The sequence below is a fragment of the Phascolarctos cinereus genome, unplaced genomic scaffold (assembly GCF_003287225.1).
Source record: "Phascolarctos cinereus isolate Bilbo 61053 unplaced genomic scaffold, phaCin_HiC Scaffold_8;HRSCAF=390, whole genome shotgun sequence".
Classification (NCBI taxonomy): Eukaryota; Metazoa; Chordata; class Mammalia; order Diprotodontia; family Phascolarctidae; genus Phascolarctos; species Phascolarctos cinereus.
The window spans coordinates 29,210,439-29,229,183 of record NW_027556291.1 but is presented as its reverse complement, the minus strand read 5'-3'; the positions used below and the strand labels follow the sequence as shown (position 1 = coordinate 29,229,183).

Below are 18,745 nucleotides of genomic sequence, written 5' to 3'. Positions count from 1 at the left end.
GAACCCAAGGGACTGATTTGCAGTGATTCAAACCCCAGAAAGTAAAGAATTTGACATGAACTTCAGATCTGTGAGGAAATTTGATTTATCTTGGAGGCAGGATCTCGAAAAGATGTTGCCTGGCTAGGACTCATGTGTAGCATAGGTCTCTGAAGACCCATGAAGCCATGGAGAGGGGAAGGGTGGGCACAAGAAGGTGCCAGCATACTACAAATGACTCAGAAGCGCCAAAAAGGATGTCATTGGATTGTCCAAGATGGGTTGGTCATGTGGCCAGAGTAGCATCCTTCTGGGGTCAAGAGAAATGAGGAAAGCTGTCAACGTGCTGAAGGGATCCTTTGTGGTGCACACATAGGAGCGAATAGGTGAGAGCCGCGCAGGAAGTACAGCCACAGGTAGGCTGCACACCATTGGAAGGGGTGCCCTTGTTGGCCAAGTCACTGAAGATTCCTGGAGCACCAGGGTAAAAAGAAGCCAGACTGCTGGAGAAACTTTGGGGGGCGAGTCCACCAAAACAGGAATGAAGAAGTAGATAAGCAGAAAACATGTCGGGATATATTATTAACAGCCCCAGTAACAGTAGTAGATGGGCGTTGAGTTTAGCCCGCAGAACACAACTGTGAAGGACAACTGTGGCAAGACGAAAGTGGGTTTAACCACCTGCCTGGTGCCTTCTCTTTAAGGGACAGAGATGGCGTATAACTGAGCAAGATCATAGACCAAGAGCTAAAGAGACCTTAGAGCTCAGCCAGCGTGATCCCCTCTTTTTGCAAATGAGGAAACTGAGGCCCAGAGCCACGATTTCAACTCAAGTCCTAGAATCCTAAATCCAGCCCTCTTTCCTTTCAAGGTATACACACACACTGCAGATGCACAGAGGCCAAGGACGCAGCCCAGCAGGGCATCCAGAGCCTTATCCTGAGATAAGGAAGGGCATCTCTATTCAAACTGTCTGAGAGCTTGGGAGGCAGGCCCAGGATACAAGGGGAGATAGCACAGCAGTGTGGATAACATTTGCCCGCCAGACTGCAGGGAGGTCTCCTGGGGCTGGAAGAGAAGGTTAAGGCAGCAAGAGGGAGTACTGGGATAGTGAAGGGGAGAAATAAAGAAGATGGATTTCAGGTTGGGATGGCGAGGAAAAGTAGAGGGGGAACATAAAACAGCTCACGATGTACACACAATGGGAGTGAAGCAAGAACACAGCAAGAAGTCAGCTGTGGGGGCGGGGGGAGGTAACAGGGCCACGCTTGGAGGCTCAGGGCCTGGGGGTGCCAGGAGGGTGGGTCCAAACCAAAGTCCACCTCTTACTCCCTGTGTGACCCGGGACAGGCAAGCCGCTTCCTCTGGCTGCGTGCACCCAACACCTCCTGCATCGGTTGTCTGCTAGTTTGGGGGGGCACATGGAATGCAGAGGAAGTAGGAATAGAAAAGCATCCAGCAAGTGCTTATTCAGTGCCAGATCTTGTGCTAAGTGCTGGGGAGATGAAGACGAGCTCAAAAGGCAGCTACATTTTAAGAGGGGAAGAAAGCCCACATGGGGGAGTGGTGGCCACAGAGAGGGCTTTGATGAGACAGGCAAGCAGAGGGCACAGACAAATGATGGTGCTGGCTTTTCTAGGATTGGTGGCATTAAGCTTATGACTAGAGCTGCAGGGGAAGGTGGAAGGGGGCAAGGTATGCCTAAGGTCCAGAAGAGAAGTGGAGGCTAGCAAGGCAGTGTGGCAGGGGGATGGCCCAGAAGAGGTCTAGATTCAGGCAATATGAGGTGAATGCTTACCGATCTGAAGCCCAGGGCACCAGGGATAGCAGCTTGAACAAACTTTATAGCAGAGATGACTTCATAAACACCAAGTACATATTTAATTCAATAAACATTTACTAAATGCCAGACACTGAGCTAGGTGTTAGGGACAGAAATAAAAAAAGTGAAAATTGTCAAGAACATTCCAAAAGCAGGGGACAGCCTGTGCAAAGGTATGGAGGTGGGAGATTGCAAGTAGCCTATAGGGTGCAGCAAGTACATTGGATTGGCTAGAACATAGAATTGGAGGGGGGATGATGAGAGGTGGGAAGTAACGAACAATAAGCTTCCAGGCTACAGATGGGGCTCGACACAGACTGGGAAAGTCTTTAAATGTCAGAGGAATTTGTTTTATCCTGGAAGTGACAGGGAGCTGATGAAAATTCTTGAGGGAGTGCCATAGACAGACCAGTGCTTTCAGATGATCAATTTGGCATCTTTGTCATTGACAACCTGTGTAGCCCTAAGCAAGTCACTCAACTCCTGTAGGTGGTTAGTTTTTTCATCGGGTAAACAACAGGTGGTGGGGAGAGGGACTCTAAGCCCCCTTCTTGTTCTCAGTCTATGATATTTGGAAAGCAGAGTTGCAGACAGGAGAGACCGGATGCAAGGAGCCAATGAGGAGACTGCTGCAGTAGTCCAAGGGACAGGTGGTGAGGGCCTTCACTGGGGTGCTTACTGTGGGATGGAAGGTGGAGATGTGGAGGAAGGGAGGGGCTTGCCCAGCTTGAGGCCCAGTATGCTCTCCACCACAGTGGGCTGTCTCCATGCAGCCCTGGCTGGTCCTTTCCTTGGCCTGACACCTCAGATGATTTGTCCGCCATCCCTACACATTCCATAACACAAAGGGCTTGGTTAACTTTAGACGGTTTTCTTCTCTGGGCTTCTATGCCCTAAGACAGGAAAGTTGGCACCCTCTCAGCATGGTACCTACCCCTCAGCAGTCTTAGCTAGCTGGAACTCTACCTGCAAGATGGGTAACAGTGCTGTAGATGACAGTCTGATGAAAGTGCAGTTGGGTTGGGTGAAGGAGCCACCCTTGCCCATTAGAGGGTTCAGGAAGAAGAATGCTGGAGCCTACCATGACAACAGCATTGTGGGAATGGCTGTCAGCCTCAGGGAAGAAGCACAGGCTCTGGGGAGGAAACAACCCTTCTTGCATGGACTTCTGCCCTGGGGCAAAGCCCTTTTTGCCCTGTACTAGTCATGGCTCTGTCTGCCAGTATGCTGAGACCATCTCCCCACTTGTAAGCAGGTAGTTCACACTATGAAAAAAGAAATTTTATGAAAAGATGGAGGATCCGTGAATAAACCAACCATTAGTCCCAAAGACAGATGGCAGTAGGTTGTACAACAAAGAGAGGGTCTGGAGTCAGGAAGACCCAAGTTCAAAACTAGCCTCAGACACTTACCATGTGACTCTGGGTAAGTCACTACACACCTCTGTCTACCTCAGTTTCCTCATTATCAAATGTAGGGATAATAATGGCACCCACCTCCCAGGATTGATCATTGTGAGGATAAAATGAGATATTTACATAGCACTTTGTAAACTTTAAAGTACTACATAAACACTAGTTATCATTATTGTTGTTATTGTTATCATATTTCCAGGATTGCTTCTAGTCCAAATAGGAGAGCTCTTCCAAGACTTGTCTTTGCCCGGGTTCAAATCTTGGCTCTGCTCTTACTATCCGGTGTGACCTGGGGGCAATTCACTCAACTTCTCTGGAAAATGATGGGGTTGGACTTAATTGCTAAGGTTACACCCAGTTCTAAATTGAGAGTATTTTTCCCTTTCCTATTTCTTTGGGGGAGGGAATAGAATCAACAGATCTGATCTTTTCATCTAGGCAATTAACACTGATAATGTGTAGTTTCCAACCTGGACATCATCTCTCTTTCAAAACAGACACAAGGTGTGTTAAATAAAAATCCCAAGCCAATGTTGGGCCTCAGTTTCCTCAAAGGTAGTTTATTCTCTCTACTTCACTTTGGGTATGTGCCCAAGGAACTGTCCTGGACTCTCTTGTTTTCTCTCTCTCTCTCCTCAGCTCCTATAGGAGCATCTATATGACTTCTACATCTCTATATTCAACCCTAATCTCTCTCTCCTGCTTTTTGAGGGCCGGGACTGTTTTTGTCTTTGTCTCCATAGCACTTCATACAGTAGGCACTCAGTTCATGCTTACTGGATTGATTCTTGCCCGACCACTTTGCCCTGAACCACCAGCCCCTCCAAGCAGTTTCTCAGACACAGTGGGGAAGCAGAGCTAGGTCTTGCCATCATTTGGGGTCCCTGTCCCCACACTGATCGAGGGATCCAATCTTCAGTGTTTCATGGGTGCCACTGATCCCCTCCATTTTTGCCCAAGTCCTCCAGCATACAGGGCCCCTGGCTTCTACCATGCTCCTATACCAGCCAGGGTGAGGAGGGGGGAAAGGAATTTGTTCCTCCTGCCAAATTTCCCAGCTGTTGAGAAATTCATTTCAGCTATTCTGGGTACATAATCTCTCACTTTTCCACAACTTCTTTTTTCTCTCGTACATCCATCTGAACAACTTGGTTGGCCTGTTTCCCTCCTTTGTAAGTCTATTCTGGCACTCAGGTCCTCCGATTCCATGGCCAGGACGCTTCCCACAAGCCCCACACCATCCCCTTGAGCTCAGGACGGGCAGCTGCTGAGCAGGGCTGCCGCCACCTGGCTGCTCCCCACACAAAGAGTCATTTCTTCACTTCTGGGGAACAAGTGGGGAGTCACACATTTGTTCCAGTAGCTTCTCCACTGGGGATTGCCATTTATAACTTAGAGGGGCCTGTTGGCATATCAGTCTAGATCCGGGAATCCCAGTTCCAGATGAGACCTCAGATGAGTTAGGCCAATGTCTGTCAACCCAAACTCCACTGCATTCTCTTAGGTTTTAATTGGTAAGGGTCTTGGGCAATAAAAGCTTTAAGATTGGGAATAATTTGCTACCAACCAGGGGTTGGTGATCCCTGACAGCAGCTTCAAGTCCCTTCCACCCCTCCCCCTTTGCAGGCCTCATATGTCAGAAATCTTGAGGCAAAGGCATTATCTGGTGTGGCCCACTCCTAGTTGATAAAAATAAACCCTTGGAGGGTACTGCTCCAAGATGCCTCTCCCCACCATCCAATGCCAAAGTCACTCCCAGATAGTAAATTAAATGCTTGCACACACAGCTAGACAGTCATTTGTCTGAAAGGGATCTGGGGGGTTTTGGTGACTCAAGGTGAGCCAACGTCTCAAGGTCATGCAAGCAATAAGTGGCGGAGATGGCCGCCTAGGACCCTTCTACCTCTCAGATGCTGTGATTCTGTTAAAAAAAAGACCTGATGTGATGCCCTTTACCGCGCGTGCGTGCACACACACACACACACACACACACACACACACACACACACACAGGAAGGAAAGCTCAACCCTTCCAAGAGCAAACAAAAACTGAGAAGCTTCACAATAAGTGAAGAAATTGGAGGAAAGAGGAAAATGAAAGAGCAAACGATGAGTCTCCAGATGAGGCCCTATCCTTGGTGTGTCCTGGACCCCTTGGGCAGGCATTGGGAAAGCCTATGGAGCCCTTCTTTGACTATGGTTTTTAAACACATACAATAAAATACACAGGATTATAAGGGAAAAACAATTCTATTCAAATACAGTTATCACAATACATATTAAAAAAAAAACCTCATGGTCCCAAGTTAAGATCCCCTGTTAAAAAGAGTCCAGGAGAAGGTTCAAACCACTTCTTGGACATCCTAGAACACTAGACAATTCAGCCCCATGAACATTTATTAAGTGCCTGCTGTGCACTAGGCCCTGTGTTCAGCCCTGGGGATATAAAGGCAAAAGCCTAATAGTCCCTGCTCTCAAGGAGATTACATTGGATGAGTAGGAAGGCATTTCTAGATAAGCAAATAAAAACCAGTTGGGAAAAAATACAACCCAACCCCCAGATGCTGCTAAACACTGGAAGCCATTAGGAAAGGCCTTTCATAGCTTCCCTTGAGCTGAGCCTTGAAGGAAGCTAAGGGTTCCATGAGGTGGAGGTAAGGACTGAGAATGTTCCAGGGTGAGGGAAAAGCTTATTCAAGGGCAAGGAGGTAAGACACATAAAGGCAAGTTCAAAATATGGCAACTGAGTCAGAGAAGAGAGTCAGCTGAAAACTGGGAAAAAGATGGTGCCAACAAGAGTAACCTAAGTCAGTAAAGAGTCAGCTAGGTGGTGCTCAGTGGATAGAACTCTGGATCTGGAGTTAGGAAGACCTGAGTTCAAATCTACCCTCAGCCACTTAATAGCAGTGACCCTGGCCAAGTCACTTCATTCTGTTTGCCTCAGTGCTTCCAAGATGGTGTGATTCTGGGAGAGGTTATGGTCACTGCTCTCCTGACCTGCACTCTGGTCTTTGTGAAGGAAGGGCCCCTTCTATAGTTGCACACACTAGCATTCTTCTCTGCTTTGGTACTGTGACCACAGCCCCTCCCTTGTGACCAACCATCAGTGCTCCTCTCTGCCCTGGAACTTTGATTCAGAAATGCACATGGGCAATAGAGCTGCCAACCAGTCACACCCAATGCTAGAAACTCTTTCTGAGCTGTTTTCTGACCCCCTCGCTGTCTCTGGGCTGAGAACTACCAAAGATATTGCTGCTGCTGTGTTGCCACTGCCGCGACGTGTCTGGGTTCTGCAAAGATCTCCCCCATACCTCCACCCTGGTGTTTCAGACTTCTCCTGCCTATCCCTCCTTAAGTTTTCTTAGGCCAGAAAAATCTCTCACCCTGATTTTTTGTTGGCTCTGCTGCTCCAAAATTTGATTTGAGGTGTTATTTTAAAGTTGTTTGGAGGGGAGTTTTGGGAGAGTTCAGCTGGGTGGCTGTCTCTAATTGCCATCTTGGTTCTCCCTCTAGAACCTCTGTTCTTTATGGAAGACAGCATGAGACTATTTTACTACAAACTTCCTTTCTACAAGGCTATGGAGCTCTTCACTGAGACTGATTTGGATGTGCTCTGAATTGAGGATTTCACCTTTTGAAACTAGCATCTCCATGAAACTTAAAATTCAAAGACTGGAAGGCATTCCTATCTATCAGCAACATTTAATTTGGAATAACACGGAGCTTGAAGATGATTGCTTGACTGATTACATTTCAGAAGGTTGTACCTTGAAGCCAGCATTCGCTATGAATGGTGGACTAATAATAGTAGAAGAGTTCCAATGGAAGACGCTCTTTGGCAAATGACTGAATACGTGGACTCCTGCAGCAATGAGGTCTGAGAGAAGGTCTCATATAACAAACAAATCACCTTTTTGGCGTATAGAGGAGATCAGTTGAATTTCTTCCATGTAGTAAATAGGGGAGATAGTACTTTCATATCATTATATGAATTATTAAGTCGTGGTTCAGTTTATAATTTATATTCAGATGATAATGATGATGAAGAAATTGAGCCTTCTCCCTCCAGGCAAGAGATAATTGAAAATTCAATCAGTATGAATAAAATGAAGCTATTGAAGGCAAAAATAGAGCTCATGAACATCAGTAAAAAGCCGAAAAGATGTTAAGATAAAACCTTGCCTCCTATGGCTTCTGACTTTCCAGTGGTTCAATGGTAGCTACTCATCATAGATTGTTGAGAGTACTCCCCACCAATGGAGTGGGAATTCATATCCTGCTAAGCCTTCCCAGAATGCACTTTCAGCCTTGACTACTTTGGCCACTGCTGATAGCCATTTATACCATCTATGCTACTGAGTTCCTTAAGAAAGATAACTGGGAGAGCACCACGCTCTCCCCCAATTGATCAGTAGCATCACATTACCAGCTAAAGTATCTCGTGTTGAATTCAAAAATACCAACAAACAGCCCATCCCTCTTATGTCATCTTTGTCCACACAGAAATATTTTTAGAAAATTTAATATCTAAAACTGAGGAAGCCACGGTCATCTTTCCAAATGTGGAGTCGTGAGCCACTGACAAATCTCTTTCGCTGGAAATGGATGCATTTGTTTTGTTAGCAGAAGGAAATGTGGCAGAACAGTACATTGATCTGGACGGCACTGAGAAGGTAAATCAAGATCTGGTGCTTCCCGCTGGGGATAAAGATATGAAAACTCCAGAGCAGCAGCATAAGCCTGCTGGAAGAATGTGGAATTCTGAGACCATGGAAACTATAGTTCTTAGCATTCGCCAATTAAGCTCTTCGAAGAACAAACTCTAGTCACCTCTTCAGTATTCTGTACCAGTAACACATCAAAATTCTCTAGTGAAACCAGAGAGACAGTCCAAATGCTCTGAGACTGGGAACCTCAGGACCTCTTTGCCTCACAAAGTATGTTTTGATAGGTGGATATCCGAAACATAGCTGATCTTTCCTTTCCTAGGACTACGAGATTTCATGGTGTTGAGGTCAACCCAACTGGTAAAAGATCTGATATTATTTCCGAAATTGAGGCTAGGGATATCACAGAAATGGCTAACAAAGCATCCAAAGAACCTGTTAGTTCTGTAAATAATAGAGGTTTTCTTGCTTTGCTGGCACAATGTACGAGCAGAGACAGTTTACAGTGCTCATGTGGGGCAAGCAGGCTTTAGACTTCTGCCATTGCACTGTCTACAAAGCTCCAGCATTTTTAAAAAAGCTTTTGGAAAAGCTCTCCCCAAATTCAACGTGATGACTTTTTTTCCTAGTAAGCATCGCCTGTCCAAGTGTTCTCCCTCTGTCTTTTATTCATATAAAGAGTCAGGAAATAGATTAATATAATTGAATGAAGAGGCTTATGGTTAAATTCCAATTAAATCATATTAAGCAATGTTTCTTTATGAAGTTACTGTAGTTCATTCTGTTTATCAGATTTTTTTCATTATATGACCCAACATAAAAGAATTCAGTTACTTTTATTCTGCATTTATTGCCACATATTTAACCTCCTTTTAGGTCCTCATATTTCAACATATTTTCTAGTTAAGGTTCTTTTAAAAAAACACATTCATAATTTTGTTCTCAGTTAATTTAAATTAAATACATTTGGAATTTTATGGATAGTTTGACTACATTTAGTGTTCATGGGTATTTTTTTTTGCTTTGAAAAACCTGAAAATCTTGTATGTGTTATATATTTACATAAAAAAAGAAATCAAGGGTGGCTTTGGAAAAAGCAGTTTCAGTGGAATGATGAAATCTGAAGCCAGGTTGTAAAGGGTTTTTTTAAGAAGAGAGAGAAAAATCCTAAAGTTAGAATGTAAGCTCTCAGTGTTGGGATGGCTTCATTCATTATATTTGTCCCTCTAGAACATAGGCCAATATCTGCCACATAGCAAGTTCTTCATAAACACATGTTGATGGGCTGATTGGTGGATGAAGAGCTCTCTATCTCCACAGTAAGAGAAGGTAGCAAAAGCAGCGAGAGGTGGTGAGCTAATGCCGTGGCATCAATGCTAAGCAAAAGAGGCTCAGGATTTCACAGTGGACCTCATAGACAAGGGTTAAACTAGTTAAGAAAGGCAGTGCTTCCTGGGTGTGATAACCTCTCCACTGGGGCCTTCGTTCCTTTTGAGGGCATCTATCTGAGCAGCCCAGAGGGCAGAAAGGGAGAAGGATATTTATTAGGCTTGAAGCACAAAAAAGCTTTTGATCAGACAGGCAACGGGTTTCTCTCCAAGACCATGTACATTTATGGTGCTGGAGATGTTGCCAAGATCAACAAGGACATTCTACAGCAGTGGGACTGGCATCCCCACACAGTCTGCTTCAATGAACCCTTGTCAGATGGCCAATTGGTACATACCCCATTCTGTGAGTTTGGGGTACAGAGATTAAATAGGGCACGTGATTCCTGCCCTTAAAGTATTTATTATCCAGTAGAAGGGAGGGGAAAAATTAATGCATAAGTTGCAGGAGTGGGGGGAGGGGCCGAGTCCAAATTTATAATTGCATCAGCATAGGGGACTCCCATTGTGGAATCTCCCCTCCATTGATGCAGATGGATAATTTGGTCTGGATTTTAACAGTCCTAGAGAGTTGCCTGGGGTGGTAAGAGGTGGAGTGATTGGCTGAATCAGAGGCTGAACTTGAACCTAGGTCTTCCCGATTCCAATGTGGGCCCTATCTACATTAGGTCATGCTGCCTTTCATAACTATATATGAGAATATAAATGGATTGCTATTTTTAAAAAGCTAGGCAGGTCACAAAAGTCCTACCTTTTAATGTCAGTATTCTCCTGGCGAGGCCACATGGCTGTCACTCCTAGAACACCACATTCCTAGAAATGTCACAATTACAGGTGACCCAAAGAACAGTGGAAAGCATGGCTCAATCAATCACTCAAAAAGCATTTATTAAACCAGTATTTTGTGCCAGGCACCATGCAAGGCACCGGAAATACAAAGATAAAGAGTGAAAAGATTAAACATGCCGGAGTTGGAGTCAGAGGACCTGGGTTCGAATTTCTGCTCTGCTACTTACTACTTGTGTGACCTTGGGCAAATCCTATCTCCTAGGTCTCATCTGTAAAAATGAAGACTATGGGCTAGATGGCTTCTGAGATCTTTTCCAGCTCTAAATCTATGATCCTATAAGCAGCAATGGCACAAACAACAGACAGGCACGGTTAGAAAAGGAGGTAGAGGGGGGCAGCTAGGTGGCGCAGTAGACAGAGCACCAGCCCTGAAGTCAGGAGGACCTGAGTTCAAATCTGGCCCCAGACACTTGACACTTACTAGCTGTGTGACCCTGGGCAAGTCACTTAACCCCAATTGCTACCAAGAAAAGAAAGAAAGAAAAAAGGAGATGGCCCAGTCATGTAATGAATGAGAGAGAACAGCTGCCCTGGGCTCCATGAAACAGAAAGCAGAGGAACAGATCTAGCACGTTGGGGGGCTCTTCAGTGGATGATTCGCAGAAGGACATAGCCAAAGAATGAAGGATGTGTGGGGACGTGTACTGAACAAGTGGATACTCACGATGACAAGATTATGGAGCCATCCCACTGTGAGAAAGTCTAAGCGTATAGGATAGCTAAAAATAGGAGCATAAAGCATTTGATCAACTTAGAAGCCAGGAGAATCAGGGAGAATGAGGGGAGGCTTCAAGTGACACATAGTACCCAAACCAGGCCCACAGAGGAAGGGAAGGATTTCTAGCAGATTTCAGAGACGTGGAAAGAAAACATTCCAGTCAGGGGAGCCAGAATGAACAAAGGCAAAGAGGACAGACAGGGAGACGGGGAGAGTCCATAGCGGTTTAGGTAGAAGGCCTGAAGGGGAGTAATGTGAAAGGAGGCTAGCAGGCCTTCCTTAAATTATACTGAGGAAGGCCTTGAATGCCAGGCTAAGAAGTTGGTATTCTCTTTAACAAGCAATAGAGGTACTGTGGTAAAGTGGAAAGAGTGAAATACTTAGAATCCTGAAGACCTGGGTTCAAATCTAGCTTGTGACATTTTTACCTGTATAACCTTGGGCAAAATATTTTACTTCTCTGGGTCTGAGATTCCTCATCTGTCAAACAAAGGAATTGGCCTCAAGACCTCAAAGACTCCTATTTCTAGAGCTATGATAGGGATAGATATTGGACCTGGGATTTCATTGAGATTGGGAATTCTTAGGTGAGGAAACTTGTACCACTGTAGGCTGCCACCTCTCGGGCAGCTTACAGTTTTAGAGACTTGTCCGGGGCACTGAGTGGTTAATGACTTACCCAGGGTTCCACAGTCTGCTGGCTCTCTATCCACTATGTCACACTGCCTTTCGCTTGGCCCAATGAATTCAGATTTATGTAGTGTTGGGACCTTCCGCAAGTCACTTTTATCTTCCATATGCCTTGAGCAACAGTCTTGGGCTTAAATGAGTTCTAGTTGGGTTGTGCTCTGCGTTGGTGGAGGGCTTCCCCACTCTGAAGAAGTCAACAGACCTCAAGCAGGAAGGGGCCCCTGAAGGGAAAGAGGAGGGCATGGAAGGTGTTCCAGTGGACAGGGAGACTTCTCAGGGCTTTAAAGACATTTAGTGAATAAATGTTTTGCCCTTTCCTTCTTCCTGTGAAAAAATGGCATTAAGGCCCCATAATTAAAAAAGGGAGAAAAGAAAGAGAACATTCTAGGGAGGGGTAAGCTTGACTGAGCACGTCTGTACCATAGTCCTCTGCACCTCCCACTGACAGCAGGTGTAATTATGGTCTTGAATCTATGGAACAACAGAGCAAACTTAGAAGGCAGCTCATGTTTCTCCCACTGGTGGGGAAGACGACGCATGGTCAAGGCTTGACAGTTTCATTTTTTGTGCAAGTGTTTCAATGTTAAGGAGGTAGAAGCCAACCACTTTGGGGAAGGGAGGGGAGTGGGCTCCCCTAAAGCCTTGAAATTGTAATTTGGCCCAGATGGGTTTGACATCTCCCTCTTCTGGGGCTCATCCACAGTATCAAGTCATGTGAGTACCACCTGGACATTGCATACCAAGTATGGGCATGTCTCCTGGGGAATTTGGTCTGCACTAAGAATAGGGTGCCAAGAGGGGCCTTAAATAGCATTAAATAGCAAAGATTATTATTCCAGATTCGGGCATCAAGTCCACTGGTATCCTTGGAAGCATGGCAGTGTGCTAAATCACAGCTACTAAGTTTTCACTCCTCATCCTTTGCATTCCCCCGAAGGCTCGAATGTCCTTGTCCTTAGGCATCTCATTCCCATCTGATTCCGTGCACTGCTTCTTGAGAAAGGTTTTTAGGTTAGGTAAAAGGTTTTTGCCTGGGTTGCCTTTTTTTCTTTTAAAATGAAGGAGCCTTCTGATTTTATCGGGCATTTTTAAAGCCATTTGGACATTCAGAAGAGAAATGTCTTCCTGTGTTTTATAGTTACCTTGCACCTAGGCGACAGCACCAATGGTGCCTCCATCCATTAAAGAGAAAGAAAGCAAATCAAGATTAGAGATTGGTTTTGTGACCTGGAAATTGAGTTTTAGGGGCTTCGAGGACAACATACATTCAGGGGAAGCTTGCTTGGAAAGAGGAAAAAAAGCCAGAAGCCACTTCCTAGAACAAACAAAAAAAAACCCAAGAGTCATTAGCTATTTCCTCTCGGTTTGCCTACTAAAGGTATTTAATAATGGACATATTTTTAGGAATAACTGGTGATATCTTTTATCTAGGTGGACCCCCTGGTTCTATCACATGCCTCTCTCCCAGCCTAGCTGGTGGTTGAGCATACACGCATGTGCACACACATGTACATGTGTATATGTGTATGTGCATGTGTAAGGTACTGGTTTGGGCTGCCTTGTCCCTGCACTCCCCCTACACACTGGGGGGCAGCTACAAGGTAATGAGGGGTTAGGCGACCTGGTCTAAGTGCTTCTGAGATGAACAGAATTAGCAAACAAGACTGACTTCCTTCAGAGGCCAGCTGGGAGGGAGCTGGGCAATAGGACTCCCCCCAATTGTGGAGGGCAATTAAGAATATATCACAGCCAGACCTTAGACTGCCTCCTTCGGAAAGCTCCAAGTTATATAAGAGAATTCATTACATGGCAAAAGGACAAGGCCCTCAGCAGCTTGAGTAGTAAATCTGGCCACCACCTTCATATACAGCACAGTGACTTGCTCAGAGTAATTGCATGGGGGGAGTAATAAACACTGTGCCTGGGAGCCTGGCAGGTGGGCCCTGGGAGAGACTTGCTGAAGATCCCACAAAGGAGAAAAGGAATCATTCCCCTCCACAGCCCCATCCCATCCAACAGTCGCATAAACCCACATGCTGATGGCCTGTGTCTGTAGCAAAGAAATCATACTTGGGGGAGAAGGCCCAAGAAAGATCTCAGCATTTGGGCCAACCATTCTGCCATCTTTAACATAGCTGATGTTGCCTGTTCCTGGGGCATAGGGAACTGGAGTGCCTAGTCCTTTCTAATGATTTCCTTTTACAGAAGAGAAAATGAGGAGGGAAGTGACTTCCCAAGGTTACTCAGGTAGGAAGCCAGTAAGTCAGGACTCAAAAGTTGGCCCTCCCTCTCCAAATCCCAGACTCATTCCCATGGCACCAAAACAATCCTCCTCAACTCCTCTTATACCTTAAGAGACCCCATGCAACTTCAAAGACTCCCTATATGGCTGCAGTGCTTCTTAAACTGTGGGTCATGACCCAGTTTAAAAAGCACTGAAGGGGTCACCAGCAGAAAAAGTTTAAGAAGTCCTGGGTGAGAGAAAGAGTTGTCTTCCTTAGCCAGTGCTGAAAGAGACTTGGCCTCTCTTCTTTACTAGGAGACATATTTCTTTAATTTTCACGTTGCTTTCTTATTTCAAACAATGGAAGGAAGGCTAGTATGAAAATATTCTGATTTGAAAAAGTGATGATGTAAAGTCACCGTGGCAGATGGTCCTTCAAATACACCTTCTAAAGCATTTGCCATATTCTAAATTTGCACTCTTTGCATACCTGTGCATATATATTCAGCTTTCAGAAGAGTTTGGCCAATTGTGAACAAACAAAAAGCGTGGCAGCTTTTTAATAATGTGAATTGCATTTATAAGTGCAATATTTTCATTTATTTATAATAAATGATTATATTAAAATTTAATACATCTCCAGTACAGTCAAATACTTACTCGTGGAGTGGTGGAGTGGCTAAAGGGCCAGCCTTGGAGTCAGGAAGACATGGGTGTGAATGACACATTCACAGCCACAGTCTGTCAACATACATTTTTATAAAGTGCTTGTGGTGACATGCCAGGCACTGTGCTAAGCTCTGGGGATACAAAGAAAGGCAAAAACACTGTCCTTTCCCTCAAAGGATTCCCATTGTAATGTGGGAGATGACATGCAAACAGCTAGGTACGTACAAGATATCTAGAGTATAAATAGAAGATAATCATAGAAGAGAAGGTGGCTACGGTGTGGAAAGGGGAGGGGCTTGGAAAAGGCTCCTGCAGAAACTGCAATTTGAAGTGATTCCTGAAGGAAACTAGGGAAGCCAGAAAGCAGAAGTGATGACATGGAGCATTCCAGGCTTGGAGAATAGCCAAGTACAAAGGCCCAGTGGGGAGAGTGGAGCATGGAGGTTGAGGAACAGCCAACGGGCCAGTGGGAATGGATTGTAGAGAGAGGAGATAGGAGGGAGGTAGAAGCCTGGAAAGGGAGGAAGGGGCCAGGTGGTTAAGGCCTTCAAATGCCAAAGGAGAACTCTCTATTTCAGGGGTGGGGAACCTGTGGCCTTGAGGCCACATGTGGCCTCCTAGATCCATAAGAGCGGCCTTTTGACTGAAATTTTATGGAAGAAATTTGGATTCAGTCAAAAGGCTACACTTAAGGATCTAGAAGGCCACAGTTTCCCCACCCCTCCTCTATTTGATTCTAGAAGTGATAGGGAGCCACTGAAGCTTATTTGAGAGAGGTATGTGTCTGCATGAGACAAAGAGAGACATGGCAAGACCTACGCTTAGGAATTTGGGAAGAGTGGTCCCTACATGGCTGGTAACCCTGCCCTTTCTCATACCACTCTCTTAAGATCCTGAGCCTCCTTCAAAGCACAACTCAGGTGACACCTTCCAAATGAGACTTTTCCTGATTGCCTCCAGTTACTAGAACTGTCTCCCTCTTGAAATTACTTTGCATATGCTTTTTTATTTACTTACTTGGGTCCTTGTTGCATCCCCCTAGAAGCAACCTGGGGGAAGGGACTGCTGTTTGCGACTTTGCATTTCTAGCACCTGGCATGATATAAACACTTAATAAATGCTTGTTGAATCAAATATATATCTATTATATTTACCCATATCTATAGATGTAGTTATGATATAGATCTATAGATACGGCTCCTGATTACACGAGGCAGCTTCCAAAATGGAAGCCAGATGAGAGAGAAGAACAAGGCACAATAGTGGAGCCCTTTAATGGGGAGCAGGCGAGGGCAGAGGAAGCGGGCTGTTCACTGCTCAGTGCCAGCATCACAACTGCTCTAAGACAAGGGGCAGAGCCTCATGCCTCCCTGGCCAATTCTCAATGATTAATATGGTATAATTTCATTAAAAGGGGTCAGCTTGTTGTAAGGTAATGGAGATCCCGGGACCCATTCTACTCTGTTACATCATTAAAAGGAGTCAGATTTTTGGCCCGGCACAGCAGCTCCCTTCCCTGTGATTCACACAATACCCAGAAGGCTAAGACTTCCTGGAAATCTTCATAAAAACTCCAGATCCATCAGAGACAAGGAGGGAACCCCCACCCCTTTTGCTAACAAGGGGTGCAGCGTGAGTGGAGATTTCTGCTTCTTTAAAGGAAAGTCTAATGATGAAACTGACCAGCTTTGGCTCAAATGAAATTCAGTTCAGGGCGGAAGGTGGAACCTCGGCCAGGCCACTTACTGCCTATGTGACCTTGGGCAAGGTATTTTATGTCTAAGCATTGGACTCCTCTCTCACACCTATAAAATGAAAGGCCTGGACTAAATGACCCTCTAAGGTTCCTTCCAGCTCGAAGAATTGGGGGTGAGGGGAGAGGGAGCAGAGATTTTCCCTGGGGAACCTCTAGCCTGTTTTTCGCTGATCAATTCAACAGACGTTTGCAAAGTGCAGTGTGCAAACGCTAAGGTGTTGGGAAAACCAAGGTAAAAACTAAATCACCTTTTTATGTCCCCAGTGCTTAACATGGTGCCTGGTAAGTAGGAAGCGCTTAGCAGATACTTGACTGACTGACCTGCCCTCAAGGAACTCACATTCTATTGGGGGGGGGGGGTCAACAACATCTTCCCATCTAACAAGAAAAAAGCATTGTTGGGCCCAAGAGAAAAGGGCACTCACCATTCTTTCCCTCAAACAGAAGATCTTATGCTCTGGACACATATACTCAGGCTAGACTGGATTCAGGCCTGGGGGAGCCTGGCCTTTAGTGAGTGGCCAACACTTAGCACAGTTCCTGGCACATAGGAGGTGCTTAATATTTAGTGACTGACTGGGCAGGGTTAGGCTTCCTTTTCTTATATTCTTTTGCTCATTACAACTCCTGACCTTGGTACCCCAGGAACTATTTAATTATAGCTTACATTTTGGCTAATGTAAGGGGTATCCCCAAACAAGCAGTGGAAAGGTACTCAATGTAGAATGAGAAATAGGTATGGGACAGATATTTATTTCCTAGACATAAAAGAAATGCTAACACAAAACACAAATGCACGTTGACAGAAAGACTTAAAACAGGATTTAGTAACTTAAACTATGACTATAGTTGTAATCTTCTAAGAATTTGATACTTAAGCCATATCAGAAGCTAAAGCATTTTGCTGGACTGCTGAATAGGAGTTTTATATTTCACCTTGGCTTTGCGCTGTTCTCCTCATGGGAGATATCTTTAGGCAAGCTGCACCAGAGTTCAGCTTGGTGGTAGTCATCAACCCCAAGAGCCCTGAGATAGCTCCCTGGGACTCCCCTCCCTATCACCAATCAGCTCTGACCAAAGGACCCAGGACCACTGAATCATTCCAATTCCCATTCCAATCATTCCACAGTGGGCTTCCAAGACTGGCTTCATCCACCTCAGAAGTGATAGTTGTTCATGTCCAATTGGGAAAGAAAAAAATGGAAGAGACAGTCCGAAATCCAAGATCAGGCTCACCTAGGAAATGTAGAAGCTTTTGCTGTCATGTTCTCATGGCTGAAAGGTGGCTGAGGTGGGGACTAGGGTGAGCTGCCCTTCCCCCGACCCCTCAAGGGGAATTTGCTATCCACTTGGAAGAAAATCAAGGGACTTAAAGATCGACTTAAAGATCATTAGCTCTTCCCGCTGAGGGGCCAATAAGGGAATAGCTTCATCATCCCCAAAGTATCCACGAGCTGAGTTAGCACACCCAGAATGACTGAGTAAGGGCAGATCTCTGCATGTCTTGTTTAATCCTCAACAAACATAAGCAAATACAAAGTACTATGAGGAAGGAGAGAATGAACACTGATAACTGGGGGTGGGGAAGGGGAGCAGGGGAAGGGTTGGCACCTGAGCTGAGTTTTGAAGGATGCTCAGAATGCTAAGAAGGGATGCGGGCAATCATCAGGGTGCCCAGAGTCCAACAGCGAGCGCTCCCACGCTTCAAATGCTCCTTCTGTCATTGGGTTAGGGTTCTCCATTTTGACTCTGAGGAATACACAAAAACCTCTGGGCTCATTCGCCTTCTTCTTTTTTCTCTAGCAAGATCTCGGCTACGACATTATCCAGGGAACAAAATTGGCAGGAGGGGATTCCCTCAGTTACCTCCACATCAAACGCTATCTTCATTCACTCAATGTTGGTCAAGCACCAACAGCAGACACAACACTGTGTTTGCTACCTTATGAGACACACCAAAATTAGAAACAACATGGGCTCCTGCCTTCATGGCACTTCCACTCTATGGGGGAGGGGATGTATCATGAAACAAACATACATCACCATAATATATAAAAATGCATTGGACAGGGGCAAAACAAAGTTCTACATGAGGTCTCAGGGGAAAGGCTGTCCCTGAGGGAATCATGAGAAGCTTCCTGGAAGAGGTGGCATTTGAGCTGGGCATTAAGATGAGGAGAAGTTCATCTGGAAAAAAGAGAGGAAGACATAACAGGCATAAGAAAGAGTGTCAGCAAAGGCACCAAATTGGGTGAGTCTGGGGAATTCTCATGGAGCAGAGCTGTCTGGTTTGGCTACAGAGTAGCTGTGGAACAGAATGAAATGAGCTATCTGGAAAGGGGGAAGGTGGGTGGCAAGTTATAGAAGCCCTCAAATGCCAAGAGGCCTCAAATGCCAAGCAAAGAAGCCACTAAATATTTCTGAGCAGAGGAACAACAAAGCATCTACATATGAGGAAGATTATTTTTGTAGCAATGGCAAAGCCGGAGTGCAGAAGGCAGAGTAGATGCAAGGGAAGCTGCAGAGATGCAAGGGATGGCTCTAAGAGTTGAGGAAGGAGGAAGGGTT

General features: G+C 45.3%; 1 pseudogene; it reads left to right on the top strand.

The window, feature by feature from the left end:
- The first annotated feature begins 586 nt into the window (after positions 1–586).
- Positions 587–8,512, top strand: LOC110200006 (AN1-type zinc finger protein 4-like; annotated as a pseudogene).
- Positions 8,513–18,745: the final 10,233 nt, after the last annotated feature.